General features: G+C 33.9%; 1 protein-coding gene and 1 long non-coding RNA gene across 4 annotated transcripts in view; one reads left to right on the top strand and one right to left on the bottom strand.

The window, feature by feature from the left end:
* Positions 1-20,992, bottom strand: part of PARD3B (par-3 family cell polarity regulator beta) — a 1,072,202-nt gene that overhangs the window by 701,214 nt on the left and 349,996 nt on the right. The gene's annotated exons all lie outside the window — the stretch shown is intronic.
* The window catches only part of LOC306655923, a 341,597-nt gene continuing 331,405 nt past the window's right edge, over positions 10,801-20,992 (top strand). Inside the window, exon 1 of the long non-coding RNA XR_013762350.1 lies at positions 10,801-20,400. This is a non-coding gene — a long non-coding RNA (uncharacterized lncRNA). The remainder of the gene's footprint in view (positions 20,401-20,992) is intronic.

The raw sequence follows: 20,992 nt of genomic DNA, 5'->3' as shown, positions 1-20,992 counted from the left end.
CTTCCTTCTAAAACAGTCTCTTGTTTTCTCATCTTACCTTGATTCCTACCCATTCTTAATTTTTCCATTCTTAGCCTCCTTTTGATTTTATAAGCCCTTGTGTCCAACAAATTTCCTCTTGTTTGAAATAGAGGTGGTTTTTGGTGTTTGCAATCAAGAGCTCTGTTATAATGACTACATCAAAACAGGTGAGTGACAGCTACACTTCAAAGGAGATGGGACCATGGGGCAGGGGAAAGGGACTTTGTTTCATTTCAACTACAAGGTAAAGCAACACATTCAATGGGATTGTCCGCATTGGCCTCTTTCTTCTCTATACCCACCACTGTCATAGGACTAGATAAGACTCTCCTGCCAATCAAGATGCCTGCTTGCTGAGGCTCATACATTGTGAGGAACTACACTTGGCCTTTCTTACTTCTTCCCAGCATGCTCTACCTTCCACTTAGAGGAAGCTAGTTACTGTTCCCATTTCTGCACCAGCTGTTGTTTTCCTTGTACCTGTCCCTCTTATACATATGTATTTATGTGTATGTATGTTTTCACACGTGACAGAGTTTCTTCTGTTCTAATTTCTGCTGTTGTTTTCATTGAAAATTGTACTCAATATTCAGTTTCTGGGAAGTGGCCTTTATTAACTTCACTGGCTGATTGTTCTGTGAACATGAATCTAATTCAGCTCTTACATATATCCCTCGCACTGCATTTCACTTATTTCAGTTTGTGAATAGTTTTAGTTGTGTATGTGCTCTAACTTTTCCATTAATTTTAATGCTCCCCCAAGGCTGGAATAAAGTGCTTATTTTCAAACTTCAGTATTTTTATTATACAGTTCCAAATGTATTGGGGACTGATACTGTCAAATAATTGTTTTCACAAAGATTTTCAGAAGATATTTGGGAGGGAGCCAAATCTGGCAAGAGATTTTTCACAGATGACTTAATAACTTTAATAATAATTGATATCACCATAGATTTTAATATATAGACTTACTCTATGTTTGTGCTTTTAACATTTCCTTTCTCGTGTTGAAATTATAAAAGAAAATAATCTGTAAAATGACTCACTTGAGGATATTAGTTTGAAATTTCACAATGACTCAGACCCAACAAGCTACAAACAGTTATCAACATTATTAGCAAAGTCCCATTACAAATTGCAAAGAAATATTTCATTCTCTTAACAGTCTAACAGTTCAAAGAATGCAAATCCCCCAAAAAAAGTTAATATGGATTTGCTTCTGTCTCCCCCTGCTAACTTTTATCTAGTTTGAGAATTTCTTCCAGATTAATATTCAATAATATTGCCATTTTGTTGCATAACCATCCACACATTTTCCATCCTTCTACTATTTCAAGCAAAACTCACATCAGATTGCTCAAGGTTATTAGCAGTGGATTTAGTCCTTTGTGTTATACCTTTGATGGAGTCCCTCTGAGATTAATAAGCTTTTCCCTGCAATATTCTTCATCAAGACAGTACCACCAAGGCAAATAACACATTTATAACATGTCCTTAGTGCTCTAAAATTTCTAGATAACATAGAAGTTCAAGATCATTATAGTTTGACTTATAATTTTAGGTATTTCAATCCTTGGAATTGTGCCTATGCTTTTGTATTAATCGAAATTGAGTATAAAAGTCATCAGTATTTACTGATTTATATATATTTATATATCTTCTACAAGTATTTGTGTCTCAAAAGTAGGCTTTGTTTTTCCCCCTTATAAAGTATCAATAATGTCTTCTTATTCAGCAATTTTCACATGTAAGTAATTGATGGAAGTAGATAGAAAAACTACTTCCATCCTATTAAGATTCTTATATTCCCAGTATTTCTCTTTTTTTTTTATATTTTCCCCTTTAAGGAATTTAAAATGGTGTTTTTCTAATTGCCACACTACATGAAATTTTAATTCACTCTATATCTGTTTATCTACTGTATGTATATCTATGCTTTATATATAAGTAAGCATAAGGACTAAGAATGACTAAATACATTTTTAAAGTAGAAGTTTAATTAAAAATTGTTATTAATATTTAACCTAACTTCATAACTTTTTACTGAGCAACTATAAAGAAACCTATGTTTACATAAATTATAACATATCAAATTTCATATGCAAAATAATTTATATAAATGCATTAGTGATATAATCAAATTTTTAAGAATTCATGATTGTTTTATTTTTCTGGAAAAAAGCAATTGAAAAAAATTTTAATTTACTTTTAATGAATTTAACTTTTAACTTTTGTTTAATATAAGAAAATAATTCTTAATTTAACCAGCTACTAGATAATCATTCAGATACTGCCAACATTTTTTCTTCCCTTCTAGCACTTGAAATAATTAATGGTAGACTGAAATAACTTTTATAAAATCAATAAAATACTAACTAATCTTATTTCATTTTCAAAGGCCACAAACAAAAACAGTGATGACCCAAGGTGAACAGTTTTCCAAAGGCAGCTGATGGCAGTTAACAGGCAAAAACAGGCCATCTCCAGGGTCACAACTTCAAAATCCAGAAATAGATCTAAGCTCCTCCAATTAAACTGTGTATTTCCACAGTTTTGTAGGTTATATGCAGTGTGTGTCTCTTCCATGCACCCAGCTAGTGCTGCTCTTTAACACCCAAGACCACCGAACCACAGAAAATTTTTGGAAGACACATGCATTGTTATAGTTAAGATATTTTTACCCCCTAAGAACCAATTTTCTTGGTTCCCTTTAGGAGTGATATCCCTCTTCCATTTAAATTGTATGCCCTATTTAAAAAGAAGAAAAAAGCATTTTATGTATTCATGTGCCCTCCAATCTACAAGCCCGATGGTCACCCTTCTCTATCTGTATCATCACCTTCCTTTGAAAGAGTGGTCAACACTGAGCAGCCTCCAACTCCACACCATTCACTCATTGCTCAACCAAAGGAAAGTGACCTGTAGTTCTACTGCACTGAAACCACCTAACACCTGATACTCGGTAAATAGTCCTTTAAAAAAAAAAAAAAAAAAAAAAGCAAAAATCACATCTCTTGCATATATTAAGTCAACAGCAACTCCAAGACCTACTTCTTGCCTAAAAATTGTCCTCTGTCTGAAGGCATTGAGCATCTCTTTTCCCAACAAAGTTCTACGATATGTCTTTTTCTTCATAACTACTAATTTTAGTGTCCCCCCACCAATTCACTTTGGTACAACTTCCCTCTTAAATACAGTCTTAACCCCAAGGTTTCATCACTTCTTTGCCTCTCTCTATCCTTTATATTCTCTCCTCCATGGAAATTGCAACCATTTCCAAGATTTCTATTATGTATTGTACACATAACCATGTCCACCAAATAGCTTCCCTCCTGACCACTGTTCATTGCTATCTGTATGTCCCATGGGAACCTCAAATACCACAAAACCCAAGCTAAATGCATTAGCTCACCTTACCCATACCTGTGCTGGTCTCTTCAATTAAAAGCTATCACAATCCACAGCCTTTGTTTCACTTGGAAACTTGGTAAAAATGTTTTGTTCTTCCTTTCCTTCTTCCGTAACCCTGGTCCTGCCATATCCTATCCCACCAACTATACAACTCTGTAGGTCTTAGTTACCAATGCCTTTCACATCTATCACATCTTTTCCACTTTCACTGCCACTGTCCTGGTTTGGACCCTGTTCTCTCACCTGCCCTATAACAACAGTTCACATATAATGTCACTTTCCATTTTTTTTCTCTAATCCTCTTTCCATACTGTCATCAAATATTTCTTTTTAAAATTCACATACAATCATGACATAGCCTTGCTTTAAAAAAAAAATTCCCTCATCCACAAAATAAAGACCTCTCCCATATATTCTTGAATTGCCTTTCTAGTGTCATTCAATACAACAAAAGATAACTGCATTTCACTGGGTAAACGATGATCTCCCATGTCTGATTTTGCTCATGTTCTTCTCTATTTCTTCTCTTTGAGTGCTGCTTCTCCCCACCATCTAGTTGTCAAAGCATACATATATTTTTGAAAGATATAGCAACCACTGTTTAGCAACCACTTTTACCTCAAATTTGCCCCAATTCTCCCAGTGTATTGTGTGTTTTTGTCCATGATGATCTAACAAAAGATCTGTTGTTTGCAACCTAATCTGTACCATAAACTGGGTTACTCTGTAAACAGATTCCCCTAGGTTGTTAGCTATTAGCCAGCATTTGACAGAGTGCACAATCTTAGAAAAGAGTATGCTTCAATATTAAAAATAACCACCTATAACTTTCTTTTTAATGGGAAAAATAACCCTCATTCCTTCATACGTGGACAATGAATGAATTCTATTAAAAATGCTGAAGGTCTAATGAACCAGCACTGATTACATAGTCTCAGGTTTGTAAAGAAATATTCAGAAATGAAATAAAATTCATCAAAGCTTAGGAAAGATCACTAGTTTAGCCTCACTTATCTATTGCACATCTGCCTGACCACATTATCTTAGTGCTCAAGCATCATTTTTGCATTTCAATGTGGCATTCTATCAGATTAATGCCCAAGATATTCCAGCTGCACTGAAAGAGAGTGAGTGGACATATAGGGATATTATGCATGGCTTGTATCATTGACACTGAGCAAAGGAAATGTGATTAGCACCAAATTGCATCTGACAGGGGAATCAGAAACCTGTCAAACACGATGACATGGATCCAATGTTTAGAAGGCAAAAGGGGGAATAAAGGAGCAGGGCAGTCTGGCATGGAGACAGCAATAAAACACCACAGCGATGATAAATTAATTCATTTACTTATGAAAAATTAGAGGCTTCCACATACAGCTCTCATTTATAATCTTGTCAATCTGGTTGAGTAAATAAAGAGGCTCTACAATATTACTTGAAAACAGAAGCAAGAAAAGGAAAATGCAATAATTGGATTCTTGGCCTTACTTTTAATCAAATACAATAATTTCGTGTGAGCCACAATGCTCCTTGAAAGGAAATTTTCATGAAAGGATATATTACACCATTTTCTCATGTGATTCTCTTTCCTGGTCACAAATTTAGAGCTGAAAAACTCCAGGCCACATGGCATTGCTGTGTGCAAACATTGAGCTACTTAGTCACTAGAGTATTTAGACAAAAGGACATGTCATCATGGTCTCTGTGGTTTGCTTTTTGAAAACTCTGAGAAAGGAAAGCACAAAAATCTGAGTCTTCTGATACCAAGTGGTTGTAGACCACATGTTTCAAACTCACTGTAAAAAAAATAAAAAATAAAATCCAAACGAACAAAAAAATGAAAAAAAAAAAAAAAAAAAAGAGCACCAGAAGTACCATCTGATGCACAGATTCACCAACCTAAAAATCAGCATATCCTGGGGGTTACCTGTGTCAAGGGACGGCTTGCATGAACCTTAAGAGTTTATTTTGTCATTACTTGAGAATGTGTAAAACTGTTCTTCTTCCATTCTTCCAAGAAGGATTTTATTGCTCTATGTATGGAAGGAGGAAAATCTCTTGTTTTTTTCCCACAAATTAACATGACTATGAGAATAAGATAGATTTAAGGAGCAGCACCTATGGAAGAAATTCCTGTGCTTGTCTAAATGAAAAAAGAAAATAAGCGTCTGCCTGAAAGAGGTAGCTAAAAGAGATTTCAGGCACAGAAACACGCTAGAACCTTCTCCTTCAAGTCTCCAAGAAAAGTATCTTGTTATATTCAAAGTGTTTTAAGAAATTACTATAAACTAGAATGTACAGTTTAAACAAGATTGAATAAGACATGTTTTAGAAGAAGTGATTAATTAGATAAAAGATGAATTGCATTTGAAAAATGCGGAAGGCCATGTTGATTTTATTAATAATCCCAAACTGGAAATAACCCTCATTGTCTATTAACAGGAGATGAGATAAATAATTTGTAGAGTTTTCATACTCTGGACTCTTATTCAGCATTGGAATGGAGTTAACTACAAATGTCCATAAGTGGCAAATCTCTAAAAAACATTATGCTGAGTGACAGAACCCTTACACGAAAGAATGTATCCAGTATAATTTCACTCACATGAAGTCCTAAACCAGGCAAAACTAATCCATGGTAGAAAACTGTTCAAATAGTGGTTGCTCTTAGGCCTTTGGGGTTGGCTAGAGGAAGGTAATACTCTGAGGTGGTGGTAATGCTGCATATCTTCATATGGATTAGCATTTCACAGGCATATGCATTCATTAAGTTTTTTCAAATGATACGTTTCAGATTTGTAATATCTGATTATATGTAAAATTTACTTTTAAAAGATCCATAAATAACAGAAGTCTAGTTACTGAGATGTGTATACATGTGTAGATACATATATGTATATATGGGCACATACACGCATATATATGTACACATGTATACGCATACACACTAAACTGTTTCCAGAGTGAAATGTACTGATATATGCAATTACTTGAAAATACAACAAAAAATAAGATAGATAAATTGCAGAATGGTTAAAGAAATAGGGAGAAAGTAGACATGTGATAAAACAGTAAAATAATAACTATAAAATATAGATATGTCATTAAATCATCGATGGATAATTATTTCAACTTGTGCATATAATTGGAACTTTTCATTATAAAATACTGAAAAAGAAGTGGGGGTAGGTTGGAGAGGTAATAAGTGTCAGCTTTAAATGATACTGGGGATGACAGGACCAATGATGGTGAATCGTGAGGATCATAGAGCCAGAAAAAAGACACTAGAAACATGGAACAACTCAGCACTTGCTACTGGGTAGAACAGCGGTGATAGGCAGTCACCCTTTAGATTGAGAAAAACATCTGAACGAGGCAAAAAAACAAAAAAGTCACAAAATCTTTCAGAAAGGAGAAATGGTATGTCAGATCTCAAACTACATTCTTTCTATAACTCTTGCAAATTTTACACCTCAGCAAAAACCAAGTAAAGGAGTATTTTCTATGTGAAGTTTCAAAGCAAGCCTAGCAAGGAAATATCTCCCTTAGGAGAGAACACTATCAAGCATTATGATGTTTAAAAACAAGTTGCCTGTTTGTAATGTTTAAAATCCAACAGCTTTCATCTTACGTTAAGAATGTTCTCAAAGGAGAAATTCGAAGGTGCATACCTTACATTTTCCTACACTCTTTTAGTTATCATTTATCTTTTCCTGGTTTGACTTAATTCCATAAAAACTCTCTCTTCGTGTCTATCAAATCTTAATATATCAGGCTATAGAATACTACATGCTTAATTTTGTGAATGTTGTTTTAATTGCTGTAACCAATAAAGTAAGTTCCAGCACATTAATCTAAGAAAAAAGCTTTCACTATTCCACACTACAAATTCTAATATTTAATTGGACTAAGAAAATGAAAATACAATCACTTTTAGTATTCCTATTGCCAGAGTTCACTACTGAAGAACAATACCTTATATTAGCTACTATGCACAATGCATTTATAACTATAATCCCCAACAGTCTTTCAGATCCTAAAACAATTAACTTCTATTTGAACAACAAATGAGATGCCCCGAATAAAAGAAAAATACCTATAATTTGCTACTCTGTCAGTTTATGCCCTTCTGATGCCAATTGGCAACAAGCTGTAAACTGTTAGTGTTATACTCCTAGATTATTATTTACATCTCAGTTTACATTTCTATTCCATGTTTCTGACTCCATTCGCAATGTCTAAAATCAAACTCTTGATGTCATTTTCCAAACCTGAAACCTCTACCTGAGTAAATCAACTCATACCTTCAACTGCTCAGGACACAAGTCTTGGTGCCATCATTAGCTTTTCTGTCTCTTAACTCCATAAATCCAATAAATCAATATACCCTAAATAGCCAAAATAGAAGCCACCACCTGTCTTCCCTGAATTACGCCTTCAAGCTTCTTGATTAGCTTCTAGCTTCTACCACACACAACCTCCTGTCCCACAGGATGCAGTCAGATCATGTCACACCCCCTCCCTGCTTGGCTTCTCCAGCTACTAAACAAAAGCCAAAGTTCTTAAGATAGCTGAAAGGCTATTTGATCCACCCACCCAACAAGTCCTCATTCTCTCCCAAGCTCTGAATACTTAGTGGGAGCTTTCCTGATAATTCCACTTTAATCTTTTTTTTTTTTTTTTTGGTCTGGTTCTTTCTACTTTTCCACTCTACTCTGCATTTCTCTGAAACACTTTTCATCTATGCCATGCTATATATTTACTTGCTGACTTGTGTTTAAAGTGGATCACCCCCAATAAAATATGAAAGACAAGTGAACAGTAGTTTTTATCCTTTTTGTTCATTGATCTATGTATACTATGCATCTAGAAAAAATACCTAAACCTCATTGATATCCAATAAATATTTTATATATATATATATATATATATATTTTTTTTTTTTTTTTTTGTGGTGCTGGGGATTAAACCACAAAAAAAATGTGCTTATGAGGCAAGCACTCTACCAACTGAGCTATATCCCCAGCCCCACCCAACAAATATTTATCAATCAACGAATTAAAATTTAATTCATGTACTAAAAATACACAACAGTGACTTAACAAGTCTCACCCATATTTGTAAAAGATTTATGCAAATAGTCAAAAATAATAGAAAATATATGATAATCTTGCACATCTAGAGAACTTCAAGAACAATGGATAAATTGGTTCCAGTTTACTCATCTTTTCATTATGTAAATATCTATACCTTTAGATACTGAAAATATTTTCTAATTTAGGTTTTTAAAAATAAATGAACTCTTCTGGAGTATTTATCATTTAAAATACAACTGCACTCATGGAAAAATAATGTGAACTTTAATAAATTTTCATAGCATTTTAATTGTAATATGCTACCATTTAACCTGAATTATACTATGAACACAACTTTGTCCAATCTTAAGTTAGACAAGAAAGCTTTAAAGTGTTACATGTTTTCAAAGACAGTGTTAGTCTGTGGAGGGAACAGAGAATCCTACTTCATATGATTAGGAATTAATAGAAAATTAAATCTAAACGTGATCTTGAAAATTCAAAATAATCATATGTCCATTACATACTTAACCAAAGTAACATAGTCAGTGAAGTGTTTTTTATCTTTCAAATGCATGAAGTATTCCTATATCTAACAGTATTTTGTGTTAAATAATGAAAAATATGTAGGCAAATCTGACCAAAGTTTTAATCTTGGAAAATGAACAGTCTTCCCCTTCAACAGTTACTTTTACAGTTATTTTCAACAGCTATTTGTGCTTGTGTGCACTGTTGTAACACAATATTTCAAAGCATCCCACTCTGCCTTGACTGAAGCCATCTATAAAATATGACCAGGGCAGCACCGGACATGTAACCAACCATGCAAACCCATCAAGGACACTTATGGGTCCACCAATCAACCTTCCAGCAGTCAAATTTGCAGCCACAAACCACGAATGAATTTTTAATTATTCCATATTTGGTTTTCGCAATGCTTTGAGACAAGCCATTATGAAAGGCACTTTATTTGTCTGATGTCATTAATATGCATCAGTGACAATGAGACCACACAAAATCCTAGTGAGGAGGATGTCTTGAGTATTAATTAAAAACTTGCCAAAAATCTCTGAAGATGGAGTTTCATGGCAGCCCCATATAATATTATTTCAGATGTGATTTATGACATGTGATTTCTGAGAAAATAAGCTTACTAAAATATTTTTATTTAACTGATACCTTTGTCCAATGTTTCAAGCAGAATTTTAATTAAATAGACTTTAGTGGCATTTTCCACATATAACCTTAAAAATGTTTCAGATTTTAGCATATTTTTCACTTTTTAAAAAAATTTTTTTTGCAGTGCTGGGGATCAAACCCAGGGCCTTGTGCTTGGGAGGTGAGCACTCTACCAAATGAGCTATCTCCCCAGCCCTATTTCACATATTTATAAGTAAAACATATGGTAAAATAGTGACTCTTCAGATGCCCATAATTCAAAAAGTTCCTTAAATTATGCATAACATTTCTCTTATTACTAGAGATGTTGAACATTTTTTCATATATCTGTTGATTGCTTGTACATCTTCTTCTGTGAAGTGTCTATTCATTTCCTTAGCCCATTTGTTGATTGGATTATTTGTATTCTTGGTGTAGGGTTTTTGAGTTCTTTATATATTCTGGAAATTAGCGCTCTATCTGAAATATGAGTGGCAAAGATTTTCTCCCACTCTGTAGGCTCTCTCTTCACAATGCTGATAGTTTCCTTTGCTGAGAAATACAACTTCATTTTGGGGAAAGGCTTTTCTAGAGAGGAGATTTTCCTAAAATTAAAATTAAATGTCATTAATTAGAGAGTTCATTCAGTTTTGAATAAGTCCTTTGATGAAAAATGATATAATTTAACTTGGAGGAAACAAATGACTGAGTAAAGGGAGCTAAAAGGATAAACGTTCATATAAAAATATTTTTAAAAGGAGTAAGTCAACAATATTCTCTGTTCCCATAAAGGAAATATTTTTTCTAAATGTGATGTGTTTTTCTCAGAGCATTTGCTTAGAGGTAGGGTGAGGATACAGATCAACAGTGGACAATTTTCTTGGGTACCTCAGTCCCTCCAGTCCATCTAGTGATCCAAAGTAGGCAAGGAAAGTGGGGAGAAGAGTAGGAGTCTCATGGTTGCCCTTCCCACCTCTGTTTTCATGGTTCTGGTGTCTCTTCTTGTTTACATGTCTGGTACAGTTTTGGGAATCAACCCACTTTTAATCACTCATTGGTCCTCAGCTCTGGGCTGGACCCACTACCAGCTGCTGGGCAGCCTCAGGTCAGGAGTGCACCTGAATACTATGACAGTATTTAACTGGTAGGGCCAGGATTCATTTCCAGAGAGTGTGACTCTGAAGCCCAGAATCATCAACAAGCTATAATGCAGAAAATGCATACATTTGAGAGACATAACAGAACATTTCCATAAAAGGTTGTGGAATTTTGTCCACTGAATATTTGTAGGAACCAACCTACAAATGACTACCTTTTATGATTATTAAGCATTAAATTTAGGAATTGAAGATATCCAGTTTCTCCTGTGAACATAATACTAGGTCCAATACTGCATTTTCAGAAAACATTATTTTGAGAAAGCTGAACATTTGAAAAATTCATTTTATAAATATATGATTCTCATTCTACCTGCCTGCTTAATTACCATCAGTGGGCCGAATTCATTTCCATGATAAATGATAATAGTCCCTTTGAAAGTCATCATTTTAATGCTTCCAACCACCTATTTGTTATGGTTAGTATTCAGATTAGCCAGGTGAACATGGGCGAATACTGATAAATGTAAAGAGAAGTGAACAAACAAGAGTCAGAATAAAAGAGAATCTACAATAATATTGGAGATAAATAAAAGGACTCAAATATTACTTACTAACCCCTCTTAGTGTTTCATACAGTTTTATTTTTAATCTGTTTCCAGATGAAATGTAAAATAGTTTTCCCTTGTTGCTCAATAATGTGACAGACTTGTCAGTGCTCAAAATTAAAAAAAAAAAACAACAACACATTTTGAGCATTCTATAAGATCAAGTCCCAATTATTCTTAATTAAATATATCTCTTTAGACAAATCTGCTTGAAATGCATTTAAAATATGTAAACTTTGCATGCTTTAAATTTGACAAAAATGTTGCTTAATACATGTTTACACTAAAAAAGATACCTTCCTCACACAAAATATCACCATGAAAATCAAGATATAAATACAAATGATCTATAAATATTTAATATGATAACATGCAAATTAAGGTCAGCCATATATTGTATTCTGTTACAATTGTAAAGAATACAATTATATTCTTTAAAGCAATGTAGAACGGATTCAAAGATATAAAAAGATGTGATTAAAAGACTGCTAATTTTACTCCATAGAATACAAAGTGAGGATTGGCATCACTTGTGAGTTTCTGTGTACTTCTTTACTGTGTGTTTTTTTCTTTAATTTTATTTGTTTTTAAAGTATTACTTGAACATAGTTGAGGCATTATTTTTTAAAAATTTTCCAAGTTTGTTAAGGTACAATTGACAAAAATTTTACAGATGGAAAATAAAAACTATTTAATATATATATGCACTGTGAAATGACTTTAATCAAGCTCATTAATGACATCTATCACCTCCCATAATTAAATTTTCTGTTTTGCTTCCTTAAATATTCAAGTAAATTATTACTATGGGCAGATGCCCAGTGCTCAATTGTGACTTTCTGTTGATCTTGGCTAACAGCCATATATATCCTAAGACACAAATAAGGATTAAAATGCACCCCTAGTGAATCATGAAAGAGCTTTGTTCTTCTTTGCAGATTTTTTTATAGTTAACCATTTTTCACTCATCTAGACTACCACCTACTTCCTATAGTTTTAAAATATATAATCAATATAACTTTTATCCTTGATTATCCCAAGCTTCTTACCTCTCAAATTTCTACTTGCCAAACTTTCCTTCTCTTCCCCAAAAAGAAAAAAATCTGTTCTTTTTAAAAATAATAAATAAAGGAAACCAGAACCAGTGTCTAGTTGTTTTGTTTGTTTGTTCATTTTTATTTGTGGTTTTTAGGTTTTGGCCTAGCTGTGAATTATACTATGGAAGAAAATCAAAATTCTCAAGGTATTTTATAAAATATTCAAGTTCTAGAAAAAAATTGCTTCTCTTTCAGTATCTTACCTATTGTCATTTTTTCTTCATCTCAGGCAACTATTACACATTTTCTTCATCCAGTCATATATTTCAATTCTCTATTCTTTCTTCCCAAGAACACTGTAACTGGAACATCTTTTAAATTCCTTATTGGTGATTCACCAAAATCCTTCCCCACTCATCACCTGATCATGTAAACAGCTTATGCATTCAGTCTGTCTCTGCATCATCTCCAGCAATGATCATTCCTATATCATGCTTTAGTTATGCTTTTCCCTCTGTTTTAAAAGCCTTCCCTTCCCTTACATGAGAAAAAATTATTCTAAAAATCTAAATGCCTAGTAACAAAGAAAATATTGTACTAGTTAGGATAAAGTCATGCACCACACTATTAAGCAACAAAAATTATTTCATAAAGTAAAGTGACCATATTCATATCACTTGAAATTATGTAAAGCAAGTAGAAGTTCCTTCCCAAACTTGTTGGTGACCTGTACTCACCAACAAGTCCATGCTATCCCTGTTAAGCACCATTAGCAATCAATTATAAAAGCTACAGTGTAGGAACTCTCATTATTTCCATTTTATAGATGAGGAGAAAGTCCAGACAAGTTAAGTGTTGACTCCCAAGAAGCTGCAAACCTCTCATGCAAATCCAGTAATGTGGCTCTAGAATCTGTTCATTAGCACTGCCCTCTATATTCTTCTGCATTAATGATGCACACTTCCAGGATTGGCGCACACAGATTCTTATTTTTGAGAAGGATGAATAGCAAACGTGTAGTATGCGTTCCCAATCACTCTCAAGTGAATGATCTGAATGGGCATTTGTGTTGTCTTTTTTTTTTTTTTCTTTAACCATTACTTACAATGCTTAAATAAGCATTCATATGTGTGCATGCCTTCATAAAACATTTCTTTTACTTCTAAAAAGGTGACTTTCCATGTATTATCTGTATGTGATTATGTGGATTTTAATTCTTAATAGATATGACCAAACTTTTCCAAATACATGTACCAATTTGCACTCTACAAAAGTGTATCACAGTGCCCATTCTTGTTTTTATAAAGTGCAATTTTAGTACTGTTCATAACTACATAATTTTTAAACAAACACTGGAGATTCATAAACTCCTCATAATAAATTCCCTGTTTTTAAATGTTACATACAGCAGAAACCATATCTGTTGAAGAAAACTAATAATGTGAATCCAACAAATTATTTGATTATTCATTCTCATGCTTTATTCCTGCCACAAGTTCTCATGAGAGTTTACTAATTTTTTATTTTTAAAACATTTACCCAAGTCAAATATACAATCTTTATGCTTGGTCAAACAATCTAGCACACATGTAGAAAAAAGAAATATATTAATTCTGGTTAGATAATCATTTTGGACTTTGCGTTACAACTGGGCATTAGTTCTTCTTCTATGTGTTACTAATTCATTACAATAATGGCACATTTGAGAAGTATGCAAGGATGGTAGTAGGCACAACAAATTATAGGCTCCAATACAAAATTATTTTCATTTCAACATTCTGATACCTAAGCAAATCTCTAGTATTCTTTTGTATCTCATGGACTCTTATTCTCTGAAGAGAATTATACAAATGCTAAAGTAATTTATTTTTGCACAGAAAAAAAATTATGGCAGTGATTTGTCCCTAGTGTGCAACTCTAGAAACCATTTCTTAAAAAAATATCCCCACTTGGTAGACAAGGTTAAAGAGACTGCTAATATTTTGCTCTCTGGGAAGCCTGATGCATAAGAGCAATGGTCAAAGAAGAGACTTAGTGTTTTAGTTCAATTTCCTCCACTTGCTTTTTTGTATGAACTTGGGCAACTGATTTACAAGGGATTCAACTTCATCTTCAAAAAGTAATAATTATAGTTAAGTATATTTAAATTTCCTTGTAGCTCAAAATTTTTATCATGCAATGATTAAGAAGTCTTGACATGTGTTCATATTTCTGAATTTCCTGAGTGTTTCTTTTGCTATCATTATTCTCCTACATTATTCTCTTACATTAAAAACTCAAAGGAAGAGACTGTTATCTGTTAAACTCATTTGCTATAGGATAGCACCTGGGGACTTAGGAAATGTTTTAAGTTATTAAGATAGACAGGCTGGTAACACAATAATTTGCAGTGAATCCAACGGGTGTCACAAACAGAGAGAAGGAAACTTTTAAAAAACTCTTTATAGAAACAAGTCTGGGAAATTATAAGTCAAGACCGTCTTACAATACTAATAAAAGACACACTTTTATGACGAGACACTGATTGAACTCTGAATGCCATGAAAATAAAGCCTTGGCTGAGCTCAAAATGTCCCTCCATTACTATTAGAAGTGACACAGTGAAATACCCTGAAAAGAATAAATTCTTCCGCATTATTAGCAGTGTGCTTTAGAGAAATTAACTGTACTGGGAATTTTCCTCCAGAGGGATTTTATGACATAATATAATTTATATTCAAATGAAAATGTGAAAGTAGGAGGTACACTAAAATTGAAGCTTTGAAAGGAGACTTAGAAGCATGAGCCTATGGATTCAGATCAGCTGTCACAGACCTACTCATCTTCCACAGATATTCTCTTAGTTGCTAGAAAAGCTTAAACACTTTTCATGATTGAGAAGAAATAGCATCTTTGCTTCTGCTTTTCTATATAATGAATTTTCTAGATAAATGCTAAACTTTCCAAGGAATCTTATTATCTGGAAATAACATACATTTCATCCTATCATCCAAATCAAATGCTCAGGAAAGCATGTAGATTAAAGGACCCAAAGTAAAATATTTAACATAAAAGCCAGACTGAGAAAACACCACATGGTGACCACTTTACAAAGCAAGTCTCCCTCCCCATGGCTGGAAGTCAGACTAAACAGGACAACAAATGTTGAACTCATTCCTTTTATAAATATTAGTTAGGCAGCAAATATATCTGTCAAACTGTGGTCATTAAACAGAACAATGGGTTGCTAAATTACCAAAATAAGAGAAGGAACCAAAATTATAGTCTGGATGTCACACTGAGCAAAAGAAATTATTAACAATAACAGTCCAAAGACCATTTATTCTCTCGTTAATAACAAGGCCTGCTGCCCACATGCACAACTGGCATGGGAAGAGAATTCTCTTTCCACCAAATTCATTCATTTACATAGACACGCACACACCCCAAGCAAAGGAGAAAACAAAGGAGGGAAAGGGTGTTGATATTCCAACTGCCACTTTCCCTTTGTGTGCACCAAGTTGTCATGGTACTTCAAAGCCTGGAACCTGAGTCTAGATGAGCTGTGTCCTGACCAGGGCCCCTATTCCAGGTCCGTGTACAGAGTAGACGGGAACAGCTTTCACTTTCCCAGTTTGACCAGAGAGTTACTGTGACTACCAAGTAAGGCATTGACCCTGTTCATTCAACCAGTTACCCAGTCCACATGAGGGAGAGAAGGTGCTGCCATATATGAGTCACGAGCTGTTATTAGGAATCATTTACAAGACCAATATTTAGTAAAATCTATAGTCAAAATTCAGCTGTGGCCACAATTGCCCCTATCATCCTGTTCCCTTAGTCATTCCGAAAGGCATGTTAGTTCTTGTTCTCTTGGATTAACTCCTGGAATGTCTCAGTTTACACATGTCATTCTTATGAAGGATCACCGAAGTCCTTTGCATTTCCAGGAATGTTTTAAGGTGTTAAACACTGTTGGACTGCTGCCACCAGTACTCAAGAGTCACTCTTTTCTTTTCTTTTAGCCCACTTGCGCTGTGTGCTGACGTCACCCATCTTGAGCTACCTAAGTAAGGAGCAGCTGCCTTGTAAAATCTGATTTTCACGGCCCCTCTGTTTCTGTTCCCTGTGCCTAGGGGCGTCTTCCCACTGTGCCCACTGCAGGGTTAGCCCCTCACACAGGGTCGAGTTGTGTCTCTCCTGCCTCTTAGAGGATGCACTCTTCTGAAAATCATTCCAGGGGTAAAACAACACCTCTCCTTTTTTAAAGCACTGATATATCCTGCATAAAAATTGTTACGTGCAATGATCCAGGATATATTTGGATATTTATATATTTTATCTTTAAATGGTGAAGCCCTTTCTCTTTCAGTAGGTATCTTAGAATAGACAACAATTCATGAAACATATTTTTTAAAATGATGGAGGTGGGGGAAGGGGTGAGAATATAGCTGTACCAGTGGAGACTGGGCAGTATGGTCAGAAGCCCTACTCGCCTGTTCCCCCTTTTCTCTTCTCTCCCTCCATGCCAGACACCAAGGACCAACAGAGTTTGGTAAGTCCTGGGACTGCCCTGGTTGCTTATTACTAGTATTTACCTTTTCTTTCACATGGTTGAACTCAAGGGAGGAAGGGGAGACATTTAAGTTCCATGGTTTGGGGGCTTCTCTATGTGATCTCTGTTAATCCTCATAAAAACCCCAGCAACTTTGAGTTCACATGATTTTTTTTCTAGGAACCTAGAGAAAGAAAATGAGCAGCCAGGGTAAAAGTCCAAGTCTATCTTGCTCCAGAGTCTACACTCTTCACATGGCTATACTGCCCCTCTGAGTCTTTAATTTTATTAGAAATCAACAAAATCACTGACATACCACCAAATTCAGTACATCAGTGATTCAAATTCAGTACATAGCACATGTATAAACTTTAAAAATCTTAGCATTTTTTAACATGACATATGTGGACCCAAAATTAATTCTGAATCAGAAAAAAGTGAAAAATATAAATGCCATGAAACATGCAAAATATGAAATGGAGTGATGTGCTAAAAAAAAAAAGAAAAGTAGATAATATATTTATTAACCTAATCTTAATTCAAAGATTAAAGATATTTTAAGGGAAATTTGATGATTTTTTTTAAACCAGGGATTAAACAAAAGAGTGCTTTACCTCTGAGCCATATCCCAACCCTTTGTATTTTTTATTTTGAGACAGGGTTTCCTTAAGTTGCTGAGGCTGGCTTTGAACTTGTAGTCCTTACACATCAGCCTGAGATTACAGGTTTGCTCCACCACTCCCAGAAAATTTCATGATTTCTTAACAATTGAAAATAAAGGCACTATCATAACTATAATTTACTAGTGAGCATAAACTAATAGAAAAATTTTCCTCTCGACCAAGATATTTAAAATAAAAACAAACAGAAGGGTGACCTATGGAATTCAAATTATACAGGTTTTCCAAAGATATTTGATAAGGCTCCTTAGAAGAGATGATAAATAAAAATATATAAATCCCCATGTTAGTGTTATTTACCTGCAATGTAATATGGACAGTTTATTTCTTTTTCTTTTTAAACAAAATTCAGGCCTGCGACCAACTCTCCATCATGATATAGTCAAAAATAGTAAAGTTGACATTTAAATCAACATAATTAACAGTGACATTATTTTAATGTCATTGGTTGAATAGTCATAAAACTATTTTAATTAGTAAATCCACCCTAGACTCTGCAAAGAATACAGAAATGATTTAACAAAAGAAAGCAAGAAAGCAATAGAGACTTTTTTAAAAGAAAGAATAATATTGAATTGAACCTACCTATAAAGCAATTCTTTGAGAAAAAAAAAACACTTATTCTAAAGGTGCAATGTATTCTGGTGGGAATATTTTAAGACTCTTATGTGTGGTATAGATCAATAATTTTCTTTCAAGTAGCATTCAATAGCAAATGGGATACTTTAGCTCAGAGAAATTACAAATACTAGACCAACAGATGATAATTATACACTGACAGCATAATGAATAATCTCAGCATTGAGTAGAGGTTGGCCACCTAATTTTAAAGAAAGTTCTATAGAATCTGAAAATATAGAGTTGTAAGTCTCCTCTGTTTGCCATGTTTTTTTTTTTAAAGCTTTAGCTTCTACACAGCTAAATGATGGTTAGTGGCAAAATAAAATTCACATAAAAAAGGCCATTGCAAGGATTGCCTTTTTTTCTATGAAAAGGTAGAAAGAGATAATAATAGTCAGAATCATATTAACTCTTCATTTTATTCCAGATCAAGAATAAGAGAATGAAGAAAATTTTCAGGAAATTAAGAGAAAACATGTGAAGAAACTAGGAAAGCTTCTCCCTCAACATTTACAATATCTTTAGTTTATGGGATTTACATTTTCAAGAAGTTATCAATATAAACAATCTTGTTAATCTTCAAATAGATGGATACATTTTAGTCTATTATAATGGTTTTAACTAATCCGTGGTTATAGAAAACAAAATACACTACAGTGTATCAAATGACATATTCTATGGTCTGAACTCATATCTACGTATGAGTAGAAATTCACATACTTAAAACACTGTTTGGAAGGTTGATGTTGAAATGAAAAATGTTGGACAGGCATTTATTATAAACTGGAAAGGACCATTCATACAGGTATCACATAGGGTAGTAAGAAAGGCCTATTTTATTCAAGTTATTGCTACTTGTTTTCAAATGCAAATTCCCCTTCCATTTCTCATTATCAAATGCATTCTCAGCTTTACAAGATAATCTAAAAGAATGGCAATCTTTTTATTCTAAATGAAGGTTCTCACTTAAAACTAGAAGTATCATGAAGAACTATGGGAAAATGGCTTTTTGGCTTATGTGATATAACTGTTACTATTATCTTCCCACTCAAGGACTTCAACAGTCCAAACACAGTCACCCTGTTCTGCTCTTCTTAAGTTCTCAAATCCTTGCTACGGCCAGAGATTGCCTGGTATGCTCTTTATGTCATCACAACTTATTATTTTAAATATACTTGGACAGTGATCAGTAGTCAAATGAAAGATCCACCATGCAACAAGGCACGTTGGAAAGGAACACAGAATTCAAGAGACATTGCTGGCTAGGTGGCCGAATATAATAGGAAGATGTGAATTAAACTTAAGTTCCTTAGAAAACAAGGAGTGGAGGAGGACATTTCCTTTAAAGAAATACTTAGGTAACAATGGTAAGAATAAATAAAAAATCCATTACTGATACAAGTTACTCAAAAGGTTTCACTGGATCCTTATTCACCATATTGAAATCTCCAGCATAGAACTTAAATCCTAACATCATGAATGAAGAATATTGATAAAAGGTTGGGGATCTGGGGATATAGCACAGTTGGTAGAGTGCTTGCCTTGCATAAAGCCCTGGGTTCAATCCCCAGCACCACCAAAAAAAAAAAAAAAAAAAAAAAAAAAAGAATAATGATCAATTTAAGAACTACTCAGAAAATTCCTTAAAATTCCAACAGGCTTTTAATGAAACTTTTTCTATGTACAACATGAACTGATGGTTTCAAGAAAAAAGTTATCTGAAACACAGATTCTGAATTGAAATTGAAAGCCAAGACATGGTTCCTGATTTTATTACTGTTGTTTATTTAGTGGTTTTTATTGTGGCAAAATGTATGTAACATAAAACCTACCATTTCAAGTATTCTTAAGTGTGCAATCCAGCAGCACTAAATGCATCTACAATGTTCTTTGGCTGCCAGTACTATGCATTTCTAGAACTTTCTGTCATTCCAAAATGGTTGATGGTTTTTAGTTAAATTTTTCATTTAGTCCTCCATTATCTACAGAACCTTTCAATTGTTGATTCGATGAAGGTCTATCAGATATTTTAGGGGCTTTATTACTTTAAAGGCATGTCAGAAGAAGTCTTTTGTTCTCTGCTCAGGGTTGCAGCTTGATTGACTACCACAACATTGCAATTACCAGGCAGAAAGCCACGAGCAATGTTCTCTTGGTAAGTCTCTGGAACGCTTCTTAATTCTTAATTAAGAATTAATTCTTAATTCTTCTCAGTATTAACTTGATCCTTTTGAGGTGACGCAATCACCAAAACCCAGAATCTTAACAAGGCATCCCTGTGGTGATGGAGCTGTTTTGTATTTTAACTGTATCAATAGCAACATCTTGGTTATGATATTGTTTGACAGTTTTAGAAGAAATTGCCATTAGAGAAAACCAGGTAAAGAGGACACAAAATCTTGCTCTATTTTTTCTTACAACCATATGTGATTATGTCATTATCTCACAGTTTAAAAATTTAAATTAAAAGGATATAAATCGGAGTTTTAAGTGTATAACCTCAATGGCTCTTTCTATTTTTAATCATCTATTCAGTTCTCCTAAATACTTAAAGTATGATGCCTAAAAGTTTAATGGTTCTATGTTTATCATGGCCTATAGACTGGAATATATGATGTTTATTTATGCAACTATTTACTAACTCTTAATCTTCCAAAATTTTGACTCAGGGTAATTTTACTGAGGTCTGAATTACAAACTACTTATAAAAACCCACATATACCAATCCCTTATGGATCCAAAAATTC

This window comes from Sciurus vulgaris (assembly GCF_902686455.1).
Source record: "Sciurus vulgaris genome assembly, chromosome: 3".
NCBI classification, from domain to species: domain Eukaryota; kingdom Metazoa; phylum Chordata; class Mammalia; order Rodentia; family Sciuridae; genus Sciurus; species Sciurus vulgaris.
This window is presented reverse-complemented; position numbering and strand designations above follow the sequence as displayed.